At 46.0% G+C, this 23,354-nt stretch overlaps 2 long non-coding RNA genes across 2 annotated transcripts in view; both read right to left on the bottom strand.

Annotated features, from left to right (window-relative positions):
* Window positions 1–1,146: 1,146 nt before the first annotated feature.
* The window catches only part of LOC125946577 (uncharacterized), a 31,025-nt gene continuing 8,817 nt past the window's right edge, over window positions 1,147–23,354 (bottom strand). Inside the window, exon 3 of the long non-coding RNA XR_007467671.1 lies at window positions 1,147–1,234. This is a non-coding gene — a long non-coding RNA (uncharacterized LOC125946577). The remainder of the gene's footprint in view (window positions 1,235–23,354) is intronic.
* On the bottom strand, window positions 16,054–22,485 carry LOC125946578 (uncharacterized). The gene is made up of 3 exons (XR_007467672.1): window positions 22,363–22,485; window positions 17,325–17,493; window positions 16,054–16,384 (listed from the first exon to the last, which is right to left on the bottom strand). It is a non-coding gene; the product is annotated as an uncharacterized LOC125946578 (long non-coding RNA).

The following is a 23,354-nucleotide window of genomic DNA, read 5'->3' as shown; positions in this document are numbered from 1 at the left end:
GGTGGAAAACAAAATAAGCTGTGGTAAAGGTTGTTCACCGGCACAAAACATAGCACCTGCAGTACTTCATCAGTCATTAAGAAGTGCCGTAAAGCCACGGCACGAAAGCTGCTGCTTCAATTCAATGCAGGAAAAAGAGTATGAATAATGTAGCAGGATCTCAAGAAACTCTCATCAGAAATGGATTAGTATTCACTCCATTTGCAACACCTCAAGAACACTTTCCAGACGTGAAGTAATATTCACTCCAATTTAAACACCTAAAGACTCCCTCAATAAATGAAGTAATATTCACTCCAATTGGCACACCCTAAAAACTCCCGAGAGAAATACAGTAATATTTACTATTATTTAAACACCATAGAAACTCTTGTGAGAGATGGAGTATATTAAATTCTCAGTTCGGGAATGCGCAAGGCAACGAGGCATTTACTCCCCTCTGGGATTATTTGTGTTTAGTGTGCAAACGCATAAACTATTTACATGGGAAACGATAGTGGTAATCGCGCAGGCTGTTACAAAGGTGAGAGCTCCAGTACAGTCTACCATTTCCTATTGCTCTCACTCTTGCGCGCACTGTCCTGTCCAATTGCACCGTAACAATATTATAAATACACTTGTGATTATTCCTGTGCCGTGGAAAGTTCTTCTGTATACCTCATTCCAAAACAATTCAGAGAACCGTGCAAAATTTATTTAGGCTTCTGATACAATAAAAAGAGAATATTAGTCAATTAGGATGGCTTTTTACCAGTGCCGAGAGATATATTATTAGCTCAACAAGATTTATGATCCACAATGCAAGTTATATTGACAAAAAGGCGAAACACAGCATTTAAAATGAAATATCCTGTAGTATGTGACAATCTAAGTTGTCCGGGTAAGTATGCGGTTAATAAACTCACATATCTTGTATGCATACGGAAGAAATTATTTAGTTTATCAATTTGCTTCACGTCCCAGCGCACGGCTATCTTTTAATACCTGTGAATTACGGTAACCAAGTTTGGCACTTCGCGTGCACACCACGCAGCTACAGTGTTCTTTGCGGTTATGTGGGCTGAGCGCACACTTAGTTCATACGTCGTCATGTATTAAAATTCATTACAGCTTTCCATGCAAGAAAAAAAAATCAAAAAAGCTTACCACCGTAATACTCCCACTGCTCAATCCTTAACAACAGAACAGTTCATTGTACGGTTTTGATATTCCAGTACTTGTTTCACTTGGATCACTGCGTGCATAAGAGAAAGCATATATTGAGGTATGAATTCTACCTACCATGACAGGGCAATCATAATCGCAATCATGGGCCATATTCAACTTAAAAGCGCACGTTTGCCTTTAGTGCGTAGATCGGCAAACTAGCTCATTCGTTGGTTCACTAAAATTCTGACCGACCCTTGAGTCTGATTGAGCTCCACTAAATAGAATTTTGATGAGTCGTAGATTGAATGAGCTCAGAGTCATGTTAAGTGCCGCTCAGTGAGGGGCACCTGCTCATGGGACATACCCTGTAGCGCACGTTGGCATGCAGAAAATTAGAGAAAAAAACACATATCGCAAAATGGTTGGAATTTCCAAGGTACGTTCTTCCCGTATAAAATATAATATATGCCGGAGTCTGAATGAGTTCCATTTATTTTATTGACTTATTCAGCAACATGTAACACCGATCTTCAAGCAGTATGCACTCATACTAATTTCTCAGTGTAAACTCTTCATCTTCGTCTTTCTGGGGTTTTACATGCCAAAACCAGTTCTCATTATGAGCTACGCCATAATGGAGGGCTTCGGATTAATTTTTACCACCTGGAGTTTTTTTACGTGCACTACAACACAAGCGCACGGGCGTTTTTGCATTTCACCTCCATCGAAATGCGGCTGCCGTGGCCGGGATTCAATCTCGCGATCTCGTGATCAGCAGCGCAACGCTTTAGCTGACTGAGCAACCACGGCGGGTGTCAACGAAAACAAAATTGGGTACGTTGAACCAAAAGTGAGGAGATAGGCTTTTAGTTGGACACCATATAAATAACGCAAAGCGTCTTGCCGCCTAGTAAAAAGTAAACATCGACAGTTGGAAACAGAAATACAAACGTTAATACGGTGTACTTTGCGATAGGTAGGTTTTTTAAGGTGTCTTTAAAAGGAGGCAAGTGTTGACACTCTTGTAGACAGCGAGTGCTATTCTTGATGTATATTTTTTATTATTTCCTGTTTCTATCCCAAAGAACACTGCATCGTCACTAGTGATACATAAGTGAAAAAGCGAAAGTGGCGCGCGATAGAAAAATACGCACAGAAAGACTTGCACACCACACGGGCAGGGAAATCTGGGAATACAAATAAGAACAGAAACTTTGGTAGGCGTCACACTTGCGAACTTCAATTGACAATTCACAAAGTGGGAAGTTTACATCTTCAAACATTGATTCATGGGTCATAAACCGTTCGTTTAAAGAATGTCTCAATGCAGACTCATGTCACCCGAGCTTTCTGAAACAAACGAATTCACGATTATGCACTCAGCTTCATTTTAGATCGCCTAGATTCAACTTAACACGTAATCTGGCAAACTTGAAAAGAAAGAACACTGAGTTACCTGTCTAATACAGACTCGCTAACTACTTCGCAGTGCCATACACGAACAAGCTCAAATTTACATGGTCTCACTATTTTCACATCTGCTCATAATCATTAGGCTAAAATACACGCACTTGTACCTAAATGCACTTGGGAAATGACGCTAAGTTACAATAAAAGTTCACGGTCACTTTGGCATAAGCTTCAGTGGATGAACAAGAAAGCGTACGCACTCACAAGACAATAATTAAAATACTCAGCATCTTCATTCAAATGTGTCGTTACCACTTATTGTTTCTCCCACCAGAGGTCGTGGGTTCGAGTGTCTGACCGAGGGTCGAGTGTTGTGAGCCCACGGTAAAACCTCAAGTGAGGCAGTGCAGGCTGACATGGGTTGGGCCTCTTTTGAAGTCAGAGAAGCACAGAGCAAAATTAGTTTAGAAAAAAGGCTCAGAACATGCATGAAAATAAATGGGCGGCTAAAGTGCACAAGTACCTGCACATGAAAAGCGTTGACACAGAATGAAGGAAGAGGTCAAGGAAATTGGCAACCAAGTACAGGATAATCGAAACTGTAAATAGACAACGAGGAGTCATCAGAAAGAAAGTGAGAGAAATACAGACCGTGAATTGGATACAAAGAATGGAAACAAAAAGAACCATGCAGATTTACAAGAAAGAAATTAGAAGGGAAAATTTGTACGATAACTCAAAGGGCAGTGCCTTGCTATTTGAGGCTCGACACGGTTGCCTAAGGACCAAAACATACCGGAGCAAATTTTCCGAACTAGATGAGGCATGTGTATGCTGCAGTAAGGATCCAGAGGCCACTCAGCACGTCCTAATGGAATGCGACGGTATTCACCCAGCAAGAACTGTAGGTAAAGTACAACTTCCAGAAGCGCTTGGGTTTAACGAGGAAGGAAACATCAACCGATCAGCCATAGAGATAAGCAAGAGACGATTAGAGTACTGGTGAAAAAAAATGCAGGGAAGACATCGATACGACCTTATCTCTTAATATCATAGGTAGCAAGCAGTACAAGGTAAATTTTCGAAAAAAAAGAAAAACATTACCGAGAGGCATATAAAAATGCTAGATAAAGAACAGGTATAGTATACCTGATTAAATCAAGCATGCTAGGTGACTATTTGTAGCTGCCCCGTTTCAAAGGGGATGCCATTAAATTATCATCATCTCTAGTGCATTTAGGTACAAGTGCGTGTATTTTAGCCTAGTGATTATGAGCAGATGTGAAAATAGTGAGACCATGTAAATTTGAGATTGTTCACGTATGGCACTGTGAATTAGTTAGCGAGTCTGCCTTAATTACCATAGTCTTTATTAACATCAGAGGTTGAGGATTCGAATCCCGCGAAAGGTCGTAGTTTCGAGTACCTTAAATATATTCGCCTTTATTACCACAGAAGGTCGTGGGACTCGAGTGCCCCAATTAACGATATCTTAATGAGCTGTGCCTTAATAACTTCGCCTTAAGCAGCACCAAAGGTCGTGGTGTCGCCTCCCAGCAATGGTCGTGGGTTCGACTACCTACCAAAGGTCGTGGTTTCGAGTCCTTTAACTCTATCATTGTTGGTTGCACCTTAGTGGCGCCATGTTGCCTGGCTGGCACTGTGAATTTTGGTGCCATAACGCCAGGACATCGGATTTTTCGGCCCATGAGCCATCTGGGTCGAAAATTTTAAGGCGTTCGCTTTAACATTTGCTCAGTAGGGGTCAGTGCAATGAACTAGGAAAACCTACGAGTTAGCGTGATTGCCCAAGCGGGCGAGCATGAGCCACTGATGAGAAGTATAAGTGTGAATATGAATGAGTGCCGTTCAGTATGAACGCACGTGACAGCATATTTGAATAACAGTCAGCGCCGGTTGGTAAGAATGGGCGTGATTTTGAGTGTAAAGCACTGCATATGAGTTTGCGCGGAGATATATGCAAATGAGTGCGCGGCAATGAAAGTTAGTTGCACATATGAGCGTGAACGTCGCTTTCAAGCGAGCTCTGATCTTACTCTGAATCCTCATTGTGAGCTGGTGAACCAAATAAGTCACGAACCTCGGCATTCGACGCAAGTGTGTGTGTGAGCACCTATTTAAGTTGAAAAATTCGCGTAGAATCTCCTGTGGCATCCGTAATGCTTACGCATCCGAAAAATGCGTAAGCATTTCGTACTAACGATGTGGTCGTACGCTGGTGTGTTTCGTATAAGTGCGAGAACGACCCCGAAGTAATCGTGAACCAGAGAAGCGCGGCTGAAACACTGAACTGCTAAGTGAGACCTGCAGGAGACAACGTAGAATAGGCAAGTAGAAGCAATGTTGACTCGTGTTATAGATCGCCCGCAGCAGATGTGGACGTGGGGTAAAATGACGAGGGAGATGTAGGATTTGTTACATGAACTATATCTTGGTGGTTGGATCATTATAAGCCGTTATCGCTCTTTAGCGCATTATCCACCCGCGTCAAATCATTATGAGCCGTGATCAACTGTGCTCCGGCGGTGGCTACGTCTGTCGCGGCTTGGCGGGCCGTATCTTGAAAGCGATGCGCGATGCCGACTAAATCCCTACTGTTGATTGCTTGGCACGCTGTATTTTCACCGCTTACTTGGCGTAGAAGAGAGACGCGCGGGTTCATTCTTGAAAGCGATCTGCAAAACGGGGACAGTGCGGCATGTACTGAGAGCTCTGTGAGAGCTGTGTTCTCGCTGCTTGGTTTGCATTGAAGCGACAGGCAGCGTCACGGTACAGTCGCCTGCTGCTGCAGGCTCTTTCTTGAAACCAATCGCCTTGCGGGAAGGACGGACGGACGCATGGGCAGTTTTCTCGCTGGGTAAGAATTGAAATGCGTACGCATTTACACATTATATTTTTTGACAGTATGAGTCGGCAATTCGGCGAATCAGTGTGAACCGTACCCAGTATGAGTTTCCGAGCACACGTGGGCCTCCTTGAGTCTCAATCTGGTAAGTCTTAGTGCGAGTGAGCCCAGCTGAATTTTATCATGATGAGTCTGATTGCTAGTAAGTTCAACTTTAGAAGTAAGATTTTAGTGAATTGTAGACCTAGTGAGCCAGTTGAGTTGATTTTAAGGAGTCTTGGCTAAAAAAATTTAGGTAAACCTGAGTGATCCGGGCTGAGGGGAAACTTGTGGAAAATGAGTCCGGGAGAGCCTCAAGAAAAACATTTCATCGCTGATTCTTTCGGAGCCCCTGAGAAAATTCTTACATCTTCGTTGTGGCAGACTGATTCATAAAGTGGGTGTCTCTATTTCCAGTGCGTAAGCAATAAAAATAGCTCGCAATGGACGAAATGAACACAGCAATGAGAATACCGATCAAGAGCGGCTGACGGCGCGGTCAAGGCCTGACCTTGTTAAGAGGGCAGACAGAGCACCAGCGGCCCAACGGTCCCTTTAACCATCGAAATAAACGTGTTTACTATACTACTATCGCACCTTCGCATCCTCGGGACACCAGAGCGTTTCCTGCAATGAATGGCGTCAACGTGAACGACCGGATAGCCATGTACAACGTGTCAGCAGCCACAGCAGCTCGGATGCAACGTGAGTGCCGGCAAATAAATTTTTACTTACGAAGGACGAACCGCATTTCCTGGTGCACGCATGAGGATGATTTCACTAGCTCACTAGTTGTTTGCACAGCTCGTTGGTCGTTAGCTAGCTGCGAAACGAGAATTTGCATCTATAGTTCAGACATCAGTGGCGTCTATCGTACGCAAAATAAATTGAGGATGCGCTGGTTTCGCGAAAGAATGTCGATAGCAAAAGTTAGACACATAATGAAGGGAAATTTGGACGGTGCGTTCAACCTTCCAGATATCCAGAACTACGCTACCCTCGATGCTATTGTGAGCAGCTATTGGTGCTTTGAGCAAACTAAAAAGCGCTCTATTCTACATCAATTCAGCAGGAAGCGCCACACTCCCGCAACATTGCAATGGGAGAACCGATGCCACCCGATCATCTTGCCCCACGAGAGAGTTTGACATGCGTTTTCACCGTGAACTGAGAGTGGTTTATTTAGCAGCCGTCAGGGCACAACATTATCAAATTTGGCCTTAATTCATGTTGCCGTCCGAGAAAAGTCCAGAAGAGTGGGTCTGTTTCATGTTTGTTTAATTGAAAACAGGATGATACCTTATGATGATGCACTGCCACCCCCTTTAAAACCGGCTGGTGACAGTCATCTAGCCTGCTTGAGTTCATCAGGTATGCTGTACATGCTAATTATTTGAGCACTTTTTGTATAGGTAACTGATTCTTTCACTTCCTCAAAACTTCTCTATCTACCTTGTACCGCTACCCTTGCTTTTAACAGATCAGGTCGTGTCAATCTGTTCCCTGATTTTTCCTCCTATACTCTAAACGGCTCTAAGTTAACTTTAACTTAAGTTCATGTGGCATCCGTCGACATTAAAGTAAAGCGCTTCTTGAAGGTGTACATTACACTGGGTGAATCCCGTCGCATTCAATTAGGATGTGCTAAGTCGTCTCCGGATTTTTGTTGCAGCATACACGTGCGCCATATAAATGTGAAAATTTGCTCGGTTATGTTGGTGTCCTTAGCCAACAAGCTCGAGCATCAAATAGCTAGGCACTTTCCTTCCTGTTATCGTACAAATTTTCCTTTCTGATTTGTTTCTTATTTTTTGTGAATGTCCTTGTTCTTTTCTTGTTTCAATTCTTTGCATTCAATTCACTGCCTCAATTTCTGTCAACTTTTTTCTGATGACCCCTTGTTGTCTATTTACAGTTTCGATTATCCTGTACTTGGTTACCAACTTATTTGACCTCTTTCTCTATTCTGCGTCCGCGCTTTTCAGGTACAGATACTTGTGCACTTTAGCCGCCTATTTATTTTTATCCATGTTCCTGACCCTTTCTTCAAAACTAATTTTGCTCTCCGTTTCTGTAACTTCAATAGACGCCCAACGCTTGTCACCCTCCACCACCTCATTTGTGCTTTTCCTGTGGGCTCCCAAACCGAACCGTTCTAACGAACTTTGGTTAACATCCAGCCCCGACAAGATATCCGATTTTAAGCATAGAATCATATTTGTGGAGCGTTCGCATTTGAACTTGGAGCCATACTCATTAATAGATACCACGCACATCATAATATGTGTGGCCCCAAAGTGCTCTGTCTTATAACTGATCCATAATGCTACCCCTTTATTTTCAGTTTATCTTGCTGGGTTCTAGATAAGTCGTTCCTTCGTTTATGTATACGCCGAGGTATTTATATTGCTTGACTATGGGTATGACTTGCTGTTGAATTGACTGCACGCACGGAGCAAGAAACCTTTAGCAGTGGAAATTACGCTAGTTGCAGCGACCAGAAAAGGTCACATGCCCACGGAGCCACTGTCAAGCTGGCGGCACCTGGCGGCCGACAAAAAACTATTGCCGTTTGGTTGCCAAGGCAACCGGTCGCGTCTGCTCCCGTTCGGCCGCGCGCTTCTTTAGCGCTGGTAGCCCGGACAGCCATTGGTGCTACGCTTCAGTCATTTGACCACAGTAAAAAATAAAACTCATCCCTTTTGATGACCGTTATCATAAGATTATCCGTATCTTCCGGTTGTACACGGTGTTTAACACTCACCCGATGACTTTGATTGGATGGGTAAAAGCGCTGCTGGCATTCGTCGAAGGCAAACATGCCTTGAATTTCTTCGAGTATGTGACCAAGCTGAGTTTCATGTGCTGGTGGAGAGCGCGGGCGTCGTACGGCACAGCGTTTACGACTAGTTGCATCCTAGAAGGCAACAAGCGGGTACTACTTGGTCGGTAGAAAAGAGATTGCAATAGAAAGGGTGTATCGCTTTATATGGTCCATCATGCATTTTTATACCGTTTCAGCGTACTGCACATACATTGTGCTCTACTTTTACCTTAAAAGAAGATGCGCAGGTAATAATATACAAATACAAATGTCCACGTCCTTAGGGACAAATTCACTGTGAACATGTACTACAAAGACGGCACGCAAAATATCCTCTACGTATAACTTGAAAGGAACGTTCACTTAACCACACGCATAAGTGACACGACAGAAACATCCGCACGCACATGGAAGTTCACTCACAAATGTGCATGGTATTCTAGCATCAGTTTGTGCACAGCCTCGATAGCTTATTTTTTTCTCTTGCGATACTTTCACACTGTTCCTGACTTCGCAGAGGCAGTGTTGTCTCATGCGCATAGCGACATAACACCGCAGTATCTTTGCAATGGCCTCATTCTTTTGCTCGTTGCTTGGGAAGGTCAACGGGAAATTGTCCAGAACGTGTTCAATGGTGCGCCAGAACATATCGCAGTCATGCATGCTCTTCGAAAAGAAATTCTCAGCAAAGCGAAGCATTTCGCATAATTGTGAGTTGGGGTGCGTGAGACCGCCTCGTGTCTTGTAGTGTGTCAGCGCTGCCTCCGGCGTACTCCTGGTTGTGACTGAGAGAGACTGCCTGCATTTTGCGCAGGGAAGGAACTTCGTCATTCTTCGGCTGACTAACCCTGTTACATAGTACAGAATGGCGTCAACATCGGCACTGCTGGAGTCAACTTGCACCATGTCGTCACAATCCCACTCTTCAGTTTCAATGAGGCCGTCGAGCTTTGCTTTAAGCATGTCTAAGTTCGACCCGTCGGTTTTGTTTTTCTTGAATGTAGCTCTAAAGGCAGTAAAATCAATAACAGGCGCTTCTTATCGCGCTTCGCAGTTGCCGAACTTGGGCGGTGTCCGCAGACTGTACACGGCGAGCATTCTGTACAGCTGAAGGGACGTTGGCATGTCGGGGTGGTCGTTTTCAGCAGCTGCCTGTCGGACTTTTCCGAAGAATCGTTCCAGAGGGTCTTGATTGAATTTGGCAGTGAGAACATATTTGAAGCCGCATTCTGTTAGCAGATATTCTGACAGGTCTAACGTAGATAAGATGGATACTCGGAGGCCTTCCGCTGTTAATGGAGTCAGGAACATTTTTGGTGATAACCCCTAAGTTGAGATCGCGTTCCCAGTCGTCGAGCCATAGCAGCGATTCCTTCATTACAAGAATTTCCTTGCTTTCCTTGCGCACTGAGTCGCCGGGTTGTCGCCAGTTCATTGCATCAATTAGGCCATTGATACGTTCTGTAAACTCCACAGTACGTGCCGCCTCCAGTGCATTGAATACGTTCCGCTCGATGTAGTACTTGATGGCCAAAGCCATATAGATATGCTGAACACCTGCGTTGCGAGTTTAACACGCATAAGATCCATGTTTGAGGGGTGCACGTGGCGGCTTGTTATTTTGGGGCATACTTTCAAGCCACCGGAATTCTTCAGATCTGCCTTGTGGACAGCTACATATACCAACCATTTAAGCCACTGTCCTTTCACTTTGAGCAGGCGTTGCTTTAATAGTCTATTTCTAATGCACCTAAATAGGTGCGGCACGTCCGAAAATACGTACACCTTTCTGTCTTCATCCATCGGGTGCTCAAAGAAGTGCTTGGCTGTGTCGAGTTTTCTACTGACACCAAGCTCAGTCCACATTTTCCTGTTGGTGCTGGCACCATCACACATAACGCCGTCAACAATTGCGCCTGAGTTTTCGAACATCACTATCGCTTGCAGCACCAACTGGCTCAGAACAGTTCCCTTCGCCGCTCCCCTTGATGCAAACACCCCGATAGGTTGTGGATAATTTTCTCCGAACGGACAAAACAAACACAAGTCCGTGGTTGGCCAACGCAGATGTTTCACCGCTATCCTCACCGTAGTCGACGAGGCCGATGTAGGTTAGCGTTTTTGAGTCCACACATTTTCTTTCCCTTACCAGCACTTCGTCGAAGAGAAGCATGTCATGCCTTTGGAAGCAAGATTTCTCATCTAATTTCTTTTTCAGTGCCGCAAAGAAATCCAAATCGAAACCACATTTCATCCCTACGGTAGCGATGTATTTCCTTACGGTTCTAAAACAGGGCAAAGGCAATATGTCGCTTTCCCGAAGAAACCTGTAGCTTGATGGCGAACCAATGTGCGGAAGGAGACACAGTAGCAGCCAGTTGTATGTGTAACGCCTTCCCTGTTTTGGCGTAGCTTTTGCGGCAGCTATGCACTCCGTTAACAGCACGTGGGGCATTTCCGGGAACCCCGCTTTCTTTGCCAGATCTTCCACTTCGTTGTCTTCAAGGTGTTTAACTTGCGCTTTATATTTCAGCAGTTCATCGATATGTGCTTGCTTCCTTTTCTGGAGCTTTAACTTTGAGCAGTAGGAGGCAATACGCTGCTCTCGCAATGCTTCCAACTTCGGTCTCGTCGAGGGACTCACCGGAAGTCGTATGCGTGTATCTTTTACTCGTTTTTCTTTCCGTGCTTTGTGAACACGCAGTGTGTTGTCTATGGATTTGCATGATCTGCATTGTGTTTCAGAAGCACCAAGAAGCAGGGAACAATTTCTATGCCTCCAGAATCCGAGTCCATCAGCTGTGGCGCATTCTAATTGGATACCGAGAAACTTGCTCTTTGCAGGACCGCCACCGCAGACAACGCTTTTATGAAATGAGTCAAGCAATTCAGTGATTTCTGGGATCTCGTGGAGGCCACAGGGAACTTTGAACACCTTACTGCTCACTTCGCGCTCGAAAACATATTGGCTTACTTTCAGCCCCTCTCCACACATTGCTAGCTCTAAACTCTTGATAATAATAACTAGTGAAGTTGCTGAAGCTTTCCAGAGTTCCGCGAAACAAATACTTTCAACGCCTTCCATGCTCATTCCATGGCGATTCCATGCTGGGCTCGGCAAGCTGACAGGCTTCTCTTTCATGAGTTTGTGAAGCAAGCACTGTTCAGACGGGGAGCCGCATGACTGCACGTCTGTCGCAGGAGTGGTGGTAGCTTTGCACTGCTTTGCTGAAGCGCATAGCGCGTTGGAGCTACTGGTAGTGGCACATGGAAGATCGCCGTCGCATGCATGCAATGAGAGCTGATTTTCTTCAAGCTCATGGGCCTCACACGCTGTGCTAACACCACTGACGTTCACCGCCGTTGATGTTCCTGGCTTGTCGTATACACTCAGTGTTGATCATTTAACGGTAGCATGACTGGTATTTGATGGCGCTTCTCGTGAAGGCGGCTTCTTTTTCGAGGATGTCAGAGATGCTGCAGACGGAAGAAAGATGCAGGGAACAGCCTCTGCACGAAGTCCAGTTTTTTTCGGCTGGTATAAGATTACCTCGCCTCTAAGCTCACCGTAGTATTTATCACGTCTCATCATGCTGCTCGTGAAGTGCTTCTCGCAGACGCAATCTCTCGATGTGAGCTGACGGCCGCCCCCAGGAATCGCCGCAGCCCATGCTTTCAGACGCTCAGGATCACAGTGTAAAAAGGAAGGTGATCCGACGGCGGCGCGAGGCGCGGCCACTTTTGCTATCTTCTACTGGTCACTTCCATCCTCCGAATCAGAGTCGGGCAGAACCGGCATGTCTCGAACTCGGAGGCAGAGGACAAGCGTGCTAGTCGAACGTGGGACTCGCACTTAGAGGAGGAAATGCAATACGAAGTCACGTGGCTACAGCAAAAATCCAGTTTCGAGTTGAAGCCGTGTCGAAGCCAAGCCAACGCCCCTGATGCTTCCAAGCAAAATGGCGGACGAGCGGATACGACCGTTTGGTGCGACGGTGGAATCCAGAGCACCGTCGCCAACAACTGCGCAGGTTCTTTTTCTGACAATGCTTGCGGGCGGTAAGTTTTTGTTTACTACACTAAACATCTGTGTGAATACTTGAACTGCTGCAAAGTGGTTGTATTGACATTTGCTTTGTTGCCGGAATTTCGTGCCGCTGTCATTAGTTGAAAATAATGAAATTCTGGGGCTTAACTTCACAGAGCCACGATATGATTATGCAGGATCCCGTAGGTGGTAGACTCGGTATTCTGACCACGTGAGGTTTTTAACGTGCATGCCATTAATCGCGAGCCTCTTTCTTTACGATTGCGTAACGAGAGATACTTTTGAAGTCGTGTACGCGTGTAAGCCTCACACTAGTGTTGACAAACAATCTTTATTGAAACACTGTTTATTGAAACCATTTAGCGTAAACAGTTTATTTGTGGCGACGCAGTGGGCCGGTTAAAGTAGCGAGCGACGTAGCTATCCCCCGAGTACTGACGCAAACGATGTAGCGCTGGCATGTTTTTGCTAACTGGGCTGACGATGCTCGCCAACTGCTGCTTTTATCTGGCGTGTGCGCTTGCAGTGTATATGTCGTTCCGTGAAAAAAAAACGGCTGTAGACATGAATTCTCCAAGCATGGTGAAAAGCTTGTATACTTTACCATCGCTGCAGTCAGGCTGTAGCACTCCTGCTACTGGTATGTAAGAATTTATGCAAAGCAACAGCCATGAATATTCCCTGAAAGTGGAGGTGTTGGGATGTCATGTCTCGAAAGCGCTTTGAATATTTTTGTGACTTGGCACATAGCTAAAGTTGCCACTTGTGGAAGCCTGAAGCTGCCTCTTGCTTGTCTAGAGGTTGCAGTGCACTTTTATTGTACAAGGCGTTTGCCTGGGATGCTGAAAGTTATGTTGATATGTGAGAATGGCTATCTTTGTAAAATAAATGCATTTTGAAGGAGCATTTAGCTTTTCACTTTGACATGTGTAATCATTCGTTTTGCTCGGTTTACCTTCTGTATGTTCTGTACCTTCTGTTAATATAGCAATTGTGTACCCATATTTTGAGACTGTGGGCATGCACTTCCATTCGTGGATTTTCGCATATGTACTGTTTGTGCCTATCGCATCCGAAATGTGAAACGTTGCAGTGTGCCTACAGTTTAGCTATAATGAAAAGCAAAGGGCCACGATCCATCCATAGCCATCCAAGATATTAAGGATTTTCACACGTCATTTTACTATTGGTTCTTAACACTGACACTCTGTTTCAATTTTACAGTCATTTGAAGTTGAAAATCTGGCACAGCATATATGATACCCATTGAACTACATTATGATGTAACGACATAGTGTCAGTAATTCAGCGCGGTTTGCATAGACGCAGCTGTTTGAACTAGTTGACATGGCAAAATTGGGGTTGCTCACTTACAGCTGTCTAGGCTTGCACACCGAACACATTGGTGCACATTGTTCATTACACAGTGCTTCGTCGTGGATGTTTTCATGCCTGTGAAAATCATATCTATTCACACTGCACAACTAGCTTCTCCTTTCCCCTAACTGTTGTGAAAATATGATGCCTATGTCTACTCCTCGTCTTGCACATAACATCATGCTGCTTCAGTAGATAATTATGGTTACTGGCATATTTTACCAACTAGCCAAGTTATCAGTTCTATTATGTGAAATTAGTTTCGGTAAAAATTGCGTACATTAAGCTCACTGCTCGATCTGCTCATTTATTTGAATTTGTATAGAGATTAAGTAGCCTCGTATAAAAAGTGTGCCTTTTTGTTTTGTTCCACAGGCAGTGCAGCAACTGATGACCTGTCAGGAGATCCAGCAATAGAGCAACATCGACAATCTCGTGGTTCCTCTTCTGTAAATGGTATGTAAACATTTTCAGCTCGTTACAATAACTACTTCAGTAAAGTCTTGATGAGAGCTAGTTGGTTCATATCTAGAACTGAGGTTTGAACAGCGTGAATAAAACAAGGACACCAAGAAACAAGTGCCACAGACAAGCGCTGACTGCCAACTGGAAGTTTATTTCAAATTCTTCAGCCAGTTATACTTTTTCCAGCATAGGCATGCGCACACCAGTCACATAAACATCGGCAAAATCAGAAATATCATAATCTGGCATGCAAAAAAGCTCGACATAATCTCGCTTTGTTGGAGAAAGGAATACTTTTTTTGCATGACATACTACGATGTGGATTTTGCAGATGTTTATGTGACTAGTGTACGCGTGCCTTTGCCGGAAAATGTATAAATGGCTGAAGAACTTCAAATAAACTTCCAGTTGGCAGTCAGCTCTTGTCTGTGCTATTTGTTTCTTCGCGTCCTTGTTTTATTGGCGCTGTTGAAACCTCACTTAGTCTTCAGAACACTTACCTTAAAAAACTGCTGTAATGTGTTAAAACGCTTTGAACACAGTCTAGTCACCCTCACATGCTGACACCATCTCCAGATGCATAATTCCTTTAGGAAAATTTTACACTGCATTCTTCATCTTTCAACCAACGCACATACTCTAGCAGACAACACTTTAGTCTCAAGCCTAAAGACTGACCATACGTGGCCCTTGCGACACAAAACACTACATTCATCATCACTTTAGCCTAAAGTGTTGCTCTTTAATGTTACTTTGTACTCATTCCATTAACACCTCAATGCTTAACGCCTCCAATGTATTCTTGTTCAAGGAGGTAACGCAACAGTGACTGCGCTGTTCGTATTCATTGAGAGCAGCATTATGTAATGGTGTCTTTGGTAACTTTTCTCTGTTCAAGGCAGTCTGGAGGTGCACCTTACAGAATATTGTAGCAGTGCCCTACACCTATTCAGTTCATTTAACAAATTTTACTGTACATTTGGCTTTTTGTGCAACAAACCTTGTTTTATACAATGGTACCTTAACAACTGTGACTCGCAGTTGTCTGTCACTTTATCTGAAACGTTTCCCATCTTATTTACAGCTACCTGAAGTGATAGAGAGACAAAGCTGCTTCTTGATTATTATGCCAAGTATGCGCCATCTGTGGGGCCAATGAAGAAGTTTAAATGCAAGAGGGAAATGTTTGAGCAAATTGGCCGTGATATGTTTGCTTTAATCAATGTTGTGCGAACTGGTATTCAGTGCGAGACTCGTTTTAAGACCATTGCGAAACGCAAACGCAATGAAGATCGCAACAATCACACGTCTGGCCATTCACGCTGCAATGTGGTGTTTTAGGAAGAGTTTGCAGCGATTCGAGCTATAGATGACAGCCTAGAACCAGAGGTTCTTCGGGGAGTAAAGAAAGTGACATACAAGAAGGTACCTTCTGCTGCACCTGCGACTGCGGAGGACCCAAACCTCGTATCATCAATATCAAACCTGGATGACAATAGCCAGGGCTTCATCGACACAGCACTTCCAGAGCAAGTGGAAAATGGCAGGCTTCATTGTGATGGTACTACACCCAAAGGAAGAGCTGCGCGCCCAAGAAATCAACGGCCAAGTACTGACCGTATGAAGCATATGAAGATGTTTTTTGATGAGATGCACAAAATGAACGAACAGCGCGAAGCTCGAAAAGAAGAAAGAGAAAGAAAGCGCGAGGAAGCACGTGCACAGCGACATCAAGAAATCCTCCAAGCACATGCAGATTTCATGGACGCACTGTGGAAGATCGACAAGGAAAGGAGAGTGAGCACACAGCGAGGCACACCGTAAACAAGGTTGCAACCTAATTGCATATTTATTTCAACTCCAAAGCAGCTGGACATTTTTTACGCGAGTAGCGTTTTTTTTTTCATTGCAAAAAGGAGATGCAGTTCATTTCAGAACCATAAACGCAACAACTGCTTGCGTCAATAAAACTTTAAAAGCACTGTGTCTTATGCCTTGTTCATAAATAATAGAAATGCTTCTTGCACACTTTTTTTACACCATCATGACAGAATGAGCAAACTTATAAACGCTGTGCCAGGTTGCTCCGCTTCAGTTCACCAAGGCGCCGCAGGGCTGACTCTCTCTGTGTCGGTATGGACTGGCTTGCTTCCTTGCATTCTTCCTCTCGGAGAATGCGATGCTGAGCGATCTCTTGTTGTCTTTCCTGCAGGTCGTCATCAGTTAGGATGTCGTCAACATTTAAATCCCCAATGTCAAGGCAAATATTGTGCAAGCAATGATGAATTGCGTTATCTTGTCCACAGTTTGGAATTCAATGTACCGCAGTTGGCGGAACCTCTGTTTGAGGCGGCCGAATGCGTTCTCAATCACGACACGCGTCGAAGAGTGACGATGGTTGTACACAATCTGCGCATCTGTCATGGCACCAAAATCTTTGTATGGTGTAAGAAGGTGTTCCCGTATTGGATAGGCAGCATCTCCAAGAACGTGGTACTGGTTGATTTGGCAGATTGTTGGCAGATCCTCGTTCACTGTTGACAGCCTAAGGACTCTGGCATCGTGGATCTTGCTGGGGGTGCCTGTAAAAACGTCTTCAAATCTCCCATTGCTGTCGCATATGCCTTGAATGGTGATTGAAACTTGGTCGTGTCTGCTTGTTACGTTGATCTGAGTTTGTTGTTCGGGCACCTGATTGGAATGTATGTTCCGTCAATACACCCAGTACGTTGGGAAATCCAGCAACCTGAAGAAAGGTATGTTTACCATGAAGTACCCACATCTGCTCATTAATACATGCAGACTATTGCAAGTGAGTCACATACAAAACATGAAAGAACAGTGAATGACAAAAGCAACATAAAATGAGTAATAAACAGACAATGTTTTTCTGCTTTCCAAGACATTAAATTATTTGGATGGTAGCACGCAATATTACTCACAAATATGCGAGTCAAAAGCAACGACCCTGGGAAAATGATGAAATCTGCAACTAGTACCTGTACCGCTCATTTCAACCAGCCATATTGGCCTCAACACATTCTTGGTTTCATATGATCTTGATGCAAGTGCTCAGTATGTGTACAATGGGATCCATCATCTCTTACGTTTGTTTCCAATGCATGCACCAAAAAAAGTAAACTTACCTTTTCAAATTCTCTTGCAACAGCTTCCTTGTTGCTTGAAAAGTAGATCTCCTCTGGTGCAATGCTGCACATGAAGTGGAGAACCCTATTTATAATAACCAGTTGTGTTGATTAAGCTGTGTCAAAAAGAACAGACACCTCCCTCATGGAAGCCTTGTTGGCCGCATACCTGGGTACATGAAAGAAATGAGCAGGTCATTAGCAACAAACTGCACTACTGCATAACGAAATGCCACAAAGTTTACCGTTATGTACCTTCATCCCAGTGCGTTCGTCAGCTCTTCACATCGCATGAGCACTTTCAAACTTTGGCGTACCTAACACATAATCATGGTCATATTTGCGTTAAAATACGCAAGGAAGGTAGCAATAATTCTTTCACGGGGGCGTCATGCATAAAGGGATATTATCCGGATAGAGCACGCCCGTTTTTCATTTCCTGAACATCGGCAGTGCTCGTTGAACGTTGACAGAAACACGTCACACACGGCGTGTATCATTAGAGCACAAAATACAGATATATCGCCCTTAAACCGTCCTACACTGTTTCGATATTTGCTTCATTCACTGCCACACGCTCACATTTTCTTATTACATTATTACGCTACACAGCGGTGACGCACCATGCAGTTAAGTCATTGCACATTTTTTTCTTCAATTCGCGTTTCATTCCGCATCTAAGGTCACGCTTGAATCACGCTTGGACCACCGCCCGGAAAGGCGGTGGTCCCGGGTTCGAGTCCCGGACCAGGACGAATTTTTCTTCAACTGCGAGGCTTTCTTTCGAGGAACCCGGTTGGGTTTCCATAGTAGCGAATTGCTACATTTGGGTGGATGTCTCAGTTTCTCTTTAATTACTTATCTCCACCTAGCGGATTTCCGCTGAACTATTACGCCACACACTTGCCTTTGCTTCGAGTTGTCGACAAATTCGACTTCGCCCTGCCATCTGCTAGCTGCCTGGTTAGCTCAGATGGTAGAGCGGCTGCCCCGGAAAGGCGGTGGTCCCGGGTTCGAGTCCCGGACCAGGACGAATTTTTCTTCAACTGGGAGGCTTTCTTTCGAGGAACCCGGTTGGGTTTCCATAGTAGCGAATTGCTACATTTGGGTGGATGTCTCAGTTTCTCTTTAATTACTTATCTCCACCTAGCGGATTTCCGCTGAACTATTACGCCATACACTTGCCTTTGCTTCGAGTTGTCGACAAATTCGACTTCGCCCTGCCATCTGCTAGCTGCCTGGTTAGCTCAGATGGTAGAGCGGCTGCCCCGGAAAGGCGGTGGTCCCGGGTTCGAGTCCCGGACCAGGACGAATTTTTCTTCAACTGCGAGGCTTTCTTTCGAGGAACCCGGTTGGGTTTCCATAGTAGCGAATTGCTACATTTGGGTGGATGTCTCAGTTTCTCTTTAATTACTTATCTCCACCTAGCGGATTTCCGCTGAACTATTACGCCATACACTTGCCTTTGCTTCGAGTTGTCGACAAATTCGACTTCGCCCTGCCATCTGCTAGCTGCCTGGTTAGCTCAGATGGTAGAGCAGCTGCCCCGGAAAGGCGGTGGTCCCGGGTTCGAGTCCCGGACCAGGACGAATTTTTCTTCAACTGCGAGGCTTTCTTTCGAGGAACCCGGTTGGGTTTCCATAGTAGCGAATTGCTACATTTGGGTCGATGTCTCAGTTTCTCTTTAATTACTTATCTCCACCTAGCGGATTTCCGCTGAACTATTACGCCACACACTTGCCTTTGCTTCGAGTTGTCGACAAATTCGACTTCGCCCTGCCATCTGCTAGCTGCCTGGTTAGCTCAGATGGTAGAGCGGCTGCCCCGGAAAGGCGGTGGTCCCGGGTTCGAGTCCCGGACCAGGACGAATTTTTCTTCAACTGCGAGGCTTTCTTTCGAGGAACCCGGTTGGGTTTCCATAGTAGCGAATTGCTACATTTGGGTGGATGTCTCAGTTTCTCTTTAATTACTTATCTCCACCTAGCGGATTTCCGCTGAACTATTACGCCATACACTTGCCTTTGCTTCGAGTTGTCGACAAATTCGACTTCGCCCTGCCATCTGCTAGCTGCCTGGTTAGCTCAGATGGTAGAGCGGCTGCCCCGGAAAGGCGGTGGTCCCGGGTTCGAGTCCCGGACCAGGACGAATTTTTCTTCAACTGCGAGGCTTTCTTTCGAGGAACCCGGTTGGGTTTCCATAGTAGCGAATTGCTACATTAGGGTGGATGTCTCAGTTTCTCTTTAATTACTTATCTCCACCTAGCGGATTTCCGCTGAACTATTACGCCATACACTTGCCTTTGCTTCGAGTTGTCGACAAATTCGACTTCGCCCTGCCATCTGCTAGCTGCCTGGTTAGCTCAAATGGTAGAGCGGCTGCCCCGGAAAGGCGGTGGTCCCGGGTTCGAGTCCCGGACCAGGACGAATTTTTCTTCAACTGCGAGGCTTTCTTTCGAGGAACCCGGTTGGGTTTCCATAGTAGCGAATTGCTACATTTGGGTGGATGTCTCAGTTTCTCTTTAATTACTTATCTCCACCTAGCGGATTTCCGCTGAACTATTACGCCATACACTTGCCTTTGCTTCGAGTTGTCGACAAATTCGACTTCGCCCTGCCATCTGCTAGCTGCCTGGTTAGCTCAGATGGTAGAGCGGCTGCCCCGGAAAGGCGGTGGTCCCGGGTTCGAGTCCCGGACCAGGACGAATTTTTCTTCAACTGCGAGGCTTTCTTTCGAGGAACCCGGTTGGGTTTCCATAGTAGCGAATTGCTACATTTGGGTCGATGTCTCAGTTTCTCTTTAATTACTTATCTCCACCTAGCGGATTTCCGCTGAACTATTACGCCACACACTTGCCTTTGCTTCGAGTTGTCGACAAATTCGACTTCGCCCTGCCATCTGCTAGCTGCCTGGTTAGCTCAGATGGTAGAGCGGCTGCCCCGGAAAGGCGGTGGTCCCGGGTTCGAGTCCCGGACCAGGACGAATTTTTCTTCAACTGCGAGGCTTTCTTTCGAGGAACCCGGTTGGGTTTCCATAGTAGCGAATTGCTACATTTGGGTGGATGTCTCAGTTTCTCTTTAATTACTTATCTCCACCTAGCGGATTTCCGCTGAACTATTACGCCATACACTTGCCTTTGCTTCGAGTTGTCGACAAATTCGACTTCGCCCTGCCATCTGCTAGCTGCCTGGTTAGCTCAGATGGTAGAGCGGCTGCCCCGGAAAGGCGGTGGTCCCGGGTTCGAGTCCCGGACCAGGACGAATTTTTCTTCAACTGCGAGGCTTTCTTTCGAGGAACCCGGTTGGGTTTCCATAGTAGCGAATTGCTACATTAGGGTGGATGTCTCAGTTTCTCTTTAATTACTTATCTCCACCTAGCGGATTTCCGCTGAACTATTACGCCATACACTTGCCTTTGCTTCGAGTTGCTGACAAATTCGACTTCGCCCTGCCATCTGCTAGCTGCCTGGTTAGCTCAAATGGTAGAGCGGCTGCCCCGGAAAGGCGGTGGTCCCGGGTTCGAGTCCCGGACCAGGACGAATTTTTCTTCAACTGCGAGGCTTTCTTTCGAGGAACCCGGTTGGGTTTCCATAGTAGCGAATTGCTACATTTGGGTGGATGTCTCAGTTTCTCTTTAATTACTTATCTCCACCTAGCGGATTTCCGCTGAACTATTACGCCATACACTTGCCTTTGCTTCGAGTTGTCGACAAATTCGACTTCGCCCTGCCATCTGCTAGCTGCCTGGTTAGCTCAGATGGTAGAGCGGCTGCCCCGGAAAGGCGGTGGTCCCGGGTTCGAGTCCCGGACCAGGACGAATTTTTCTTCAACTGCGAGGCTTTCTTTCGAGGAACCCGGTTGGGTTTCCATAGTAGCGAATTGCTACATTTGGGTGGATGTCTCAGTTTCTCTTTAATTACTTATCTCCACCTAGCGGATTTCCGCTGAACTATTACGCCATACACTTGCCTTTGCTTCGAGTTGTCGACAAATTCGACTTCGCCCTGCCATCTGCTAGCTGCCTGGTTAGCTCAGATGGTAGAGCGGCTGCCCCGGAAAGGCGGTGGTCCCGGGTTCGAGTCCCGGACCAGGACGAATTTTTCTTCAACTGCGAGGCTTTCTTTCGAGGAACCCGGTTGGGTTTCCATAGTAGCGAATTGCTACATTTGGGTGGATGTCTCAGTTTCTCTTTAATTACTTATCTCCACCTAGCGGATTTCCGCTGAACTATTACGCCATACACTTGCCTTTGCTTCGAGTTGTCGACAAATTCGACTTCGCCCTGCCATCTGCTAGCTGCCTGGTTAGCTCAGATGGTAGAGCGGCTGCCCCGGAAAGGCGGTGGTCCCGGGTTCGAGTCCCGGACCAGGACGAATTTTTCTTCAACTGCGAGGCTTTCTTTCGAGGAACCCGGTTGGGTTTCCATAGTAGCGAATTGCTACATTTGGGTGGATGTCTCAGTTTCTCTTTAATTACTTATCTCCACCTAGCGGATTTCCGCTGAACTATTACGCCATACACTTGCCTTTGCTTCGAGTGGTCGACAAATTCGACTTCGCCCTGCCATCTGCTAGCTGCCTGGTTAGCTCAGATGGTAGAGCGGCTGCCCCGGAAAGGCGGTGGTCCCGGGTTCGAGTCCCGGACCAGGACGAATTTTTCTTCAACTGCGAGGCTTTCTTTCGAGGAACCCGGTTGGGTTTCCATAGTAGCGAATTGCTACATTTGGGTGGATGTCTCAGTTTCTCTTTAATTACTTATCTCCACCTAGCGGATTTCCGCTGAACTATTACGCCATACACTTGCCTTTGCTTCGAGTTGTCGACAAATTCGACTTCGCCCTGCCATCTGCTAGCTGCCTGGTTAGCTCAGATGGTAGAGGGCTGCCCCGGAAAGGCGGTGGTCCCGGGTTCGAGTCCCGGACGAGGACGAATTTTTCTTCAACTGCGAGGCTTTCTTTCGAGGAACCCGGTTGGGTTTCCATAGTAGCGAATTGCTACATTTGGGTGGATGTCTCAGTTTCTCTTTAATTACGGTTTCCTTACCAAAGGAAGGAAAGCATGTGCTCCTTGGCCGTTTTGCCTGGTGAGCCACCGTGCCGTTGGTTCGATGGGAAGAAGCTGCACTGGGAGAAACGCTGAATTAAGGCGTAGCAGGATTTCCTAGAAAGCCGAAAGTTCCTGCGAAACTGACGAAGAAAGCATATTCAATGTACATGAAACACGGTATTTCGCTGTAACGTCCTACCTCTTTCTCGGAGTACATCCGCACAACGTTTTTCACGTAGCCTGTAGCCTTCGGTATACTGTTAGGCATGTCGAACAGCTGGGCAAATTTCTGCTCACAAGTACGGTTGAAGTCGTCGTCACTCTCGGAGCTGTCGCTGCTTGATTCCACGTAAGCCAGCAAAGGTGAGGGCACCAACGCAACGCTCAAACTGTCTTTTCTTGCCATTATTATACGAAACAACGCGGTCCAAACGACGCAAAAACTTCGCGCGGCACGTCGCGAGTCGCGACGCTGTGCTTGATACCGGAAACGCGAGACCGGAAACGCTCTCGGTCTCGGCGACTGCTCCGACGTCAGGGCTCGGAGCGCCTCAGAGCGCTCGACGCGGGAGGAGGGCGATCGAAAAGAACCAGTCGAACGCAAGGCGCGTACCCTCTTTCAACCAGCCGAAGAAAGCGCCGCTCGCGAGAGCGCTCTAGAGCGCTCCGAGGCGACCAGTCGAAGATACCATTAGTGTGACTCTACACACGCCGCTGCCGCAAGGGGCAGCACCTGTTCTGGGGGCCACTTTTTCGCTCGCTTTGCTGGCGCTTTTATGGGCACGCGCGGCAGAAGTGCTTTAGTTCGATGAATATATGTCGTTCGCCTGCTTAAAACAACTCTACTTGGTTGCAGGAACGTCCCTTTATATTTCTGCTGACATTCCGATTGACTCCGACGCGGCGAGCACCGGTAAGCGCAGCGCGCCGTCTGCTCGAGCAGAGGACGTGTCTCTCTAGTGTTCGAAATGACGGTATTTTGACTGTAA

Source organism: Dermacentor silvarum, chromosome 7 (assembly GCF_013339745.2).
Source record: "Dermacentor silvarum isolate Dsil-2018 chromosome 7, BIME_Dsil_1.4, whole genome shotgun sequence".
Taxonomy (NCBI): Eukaryota; Metazoa; Arthropoda; class Arachnida; order Ixodida; family Ixodidae; genus Dermacentor; species Dermacentor silvarum.
The sequence above is the reverse complement of the archived record's forward strand: the minus strand, read 5'-3'. Positions and strand labels throughout refer to the sequence as shown.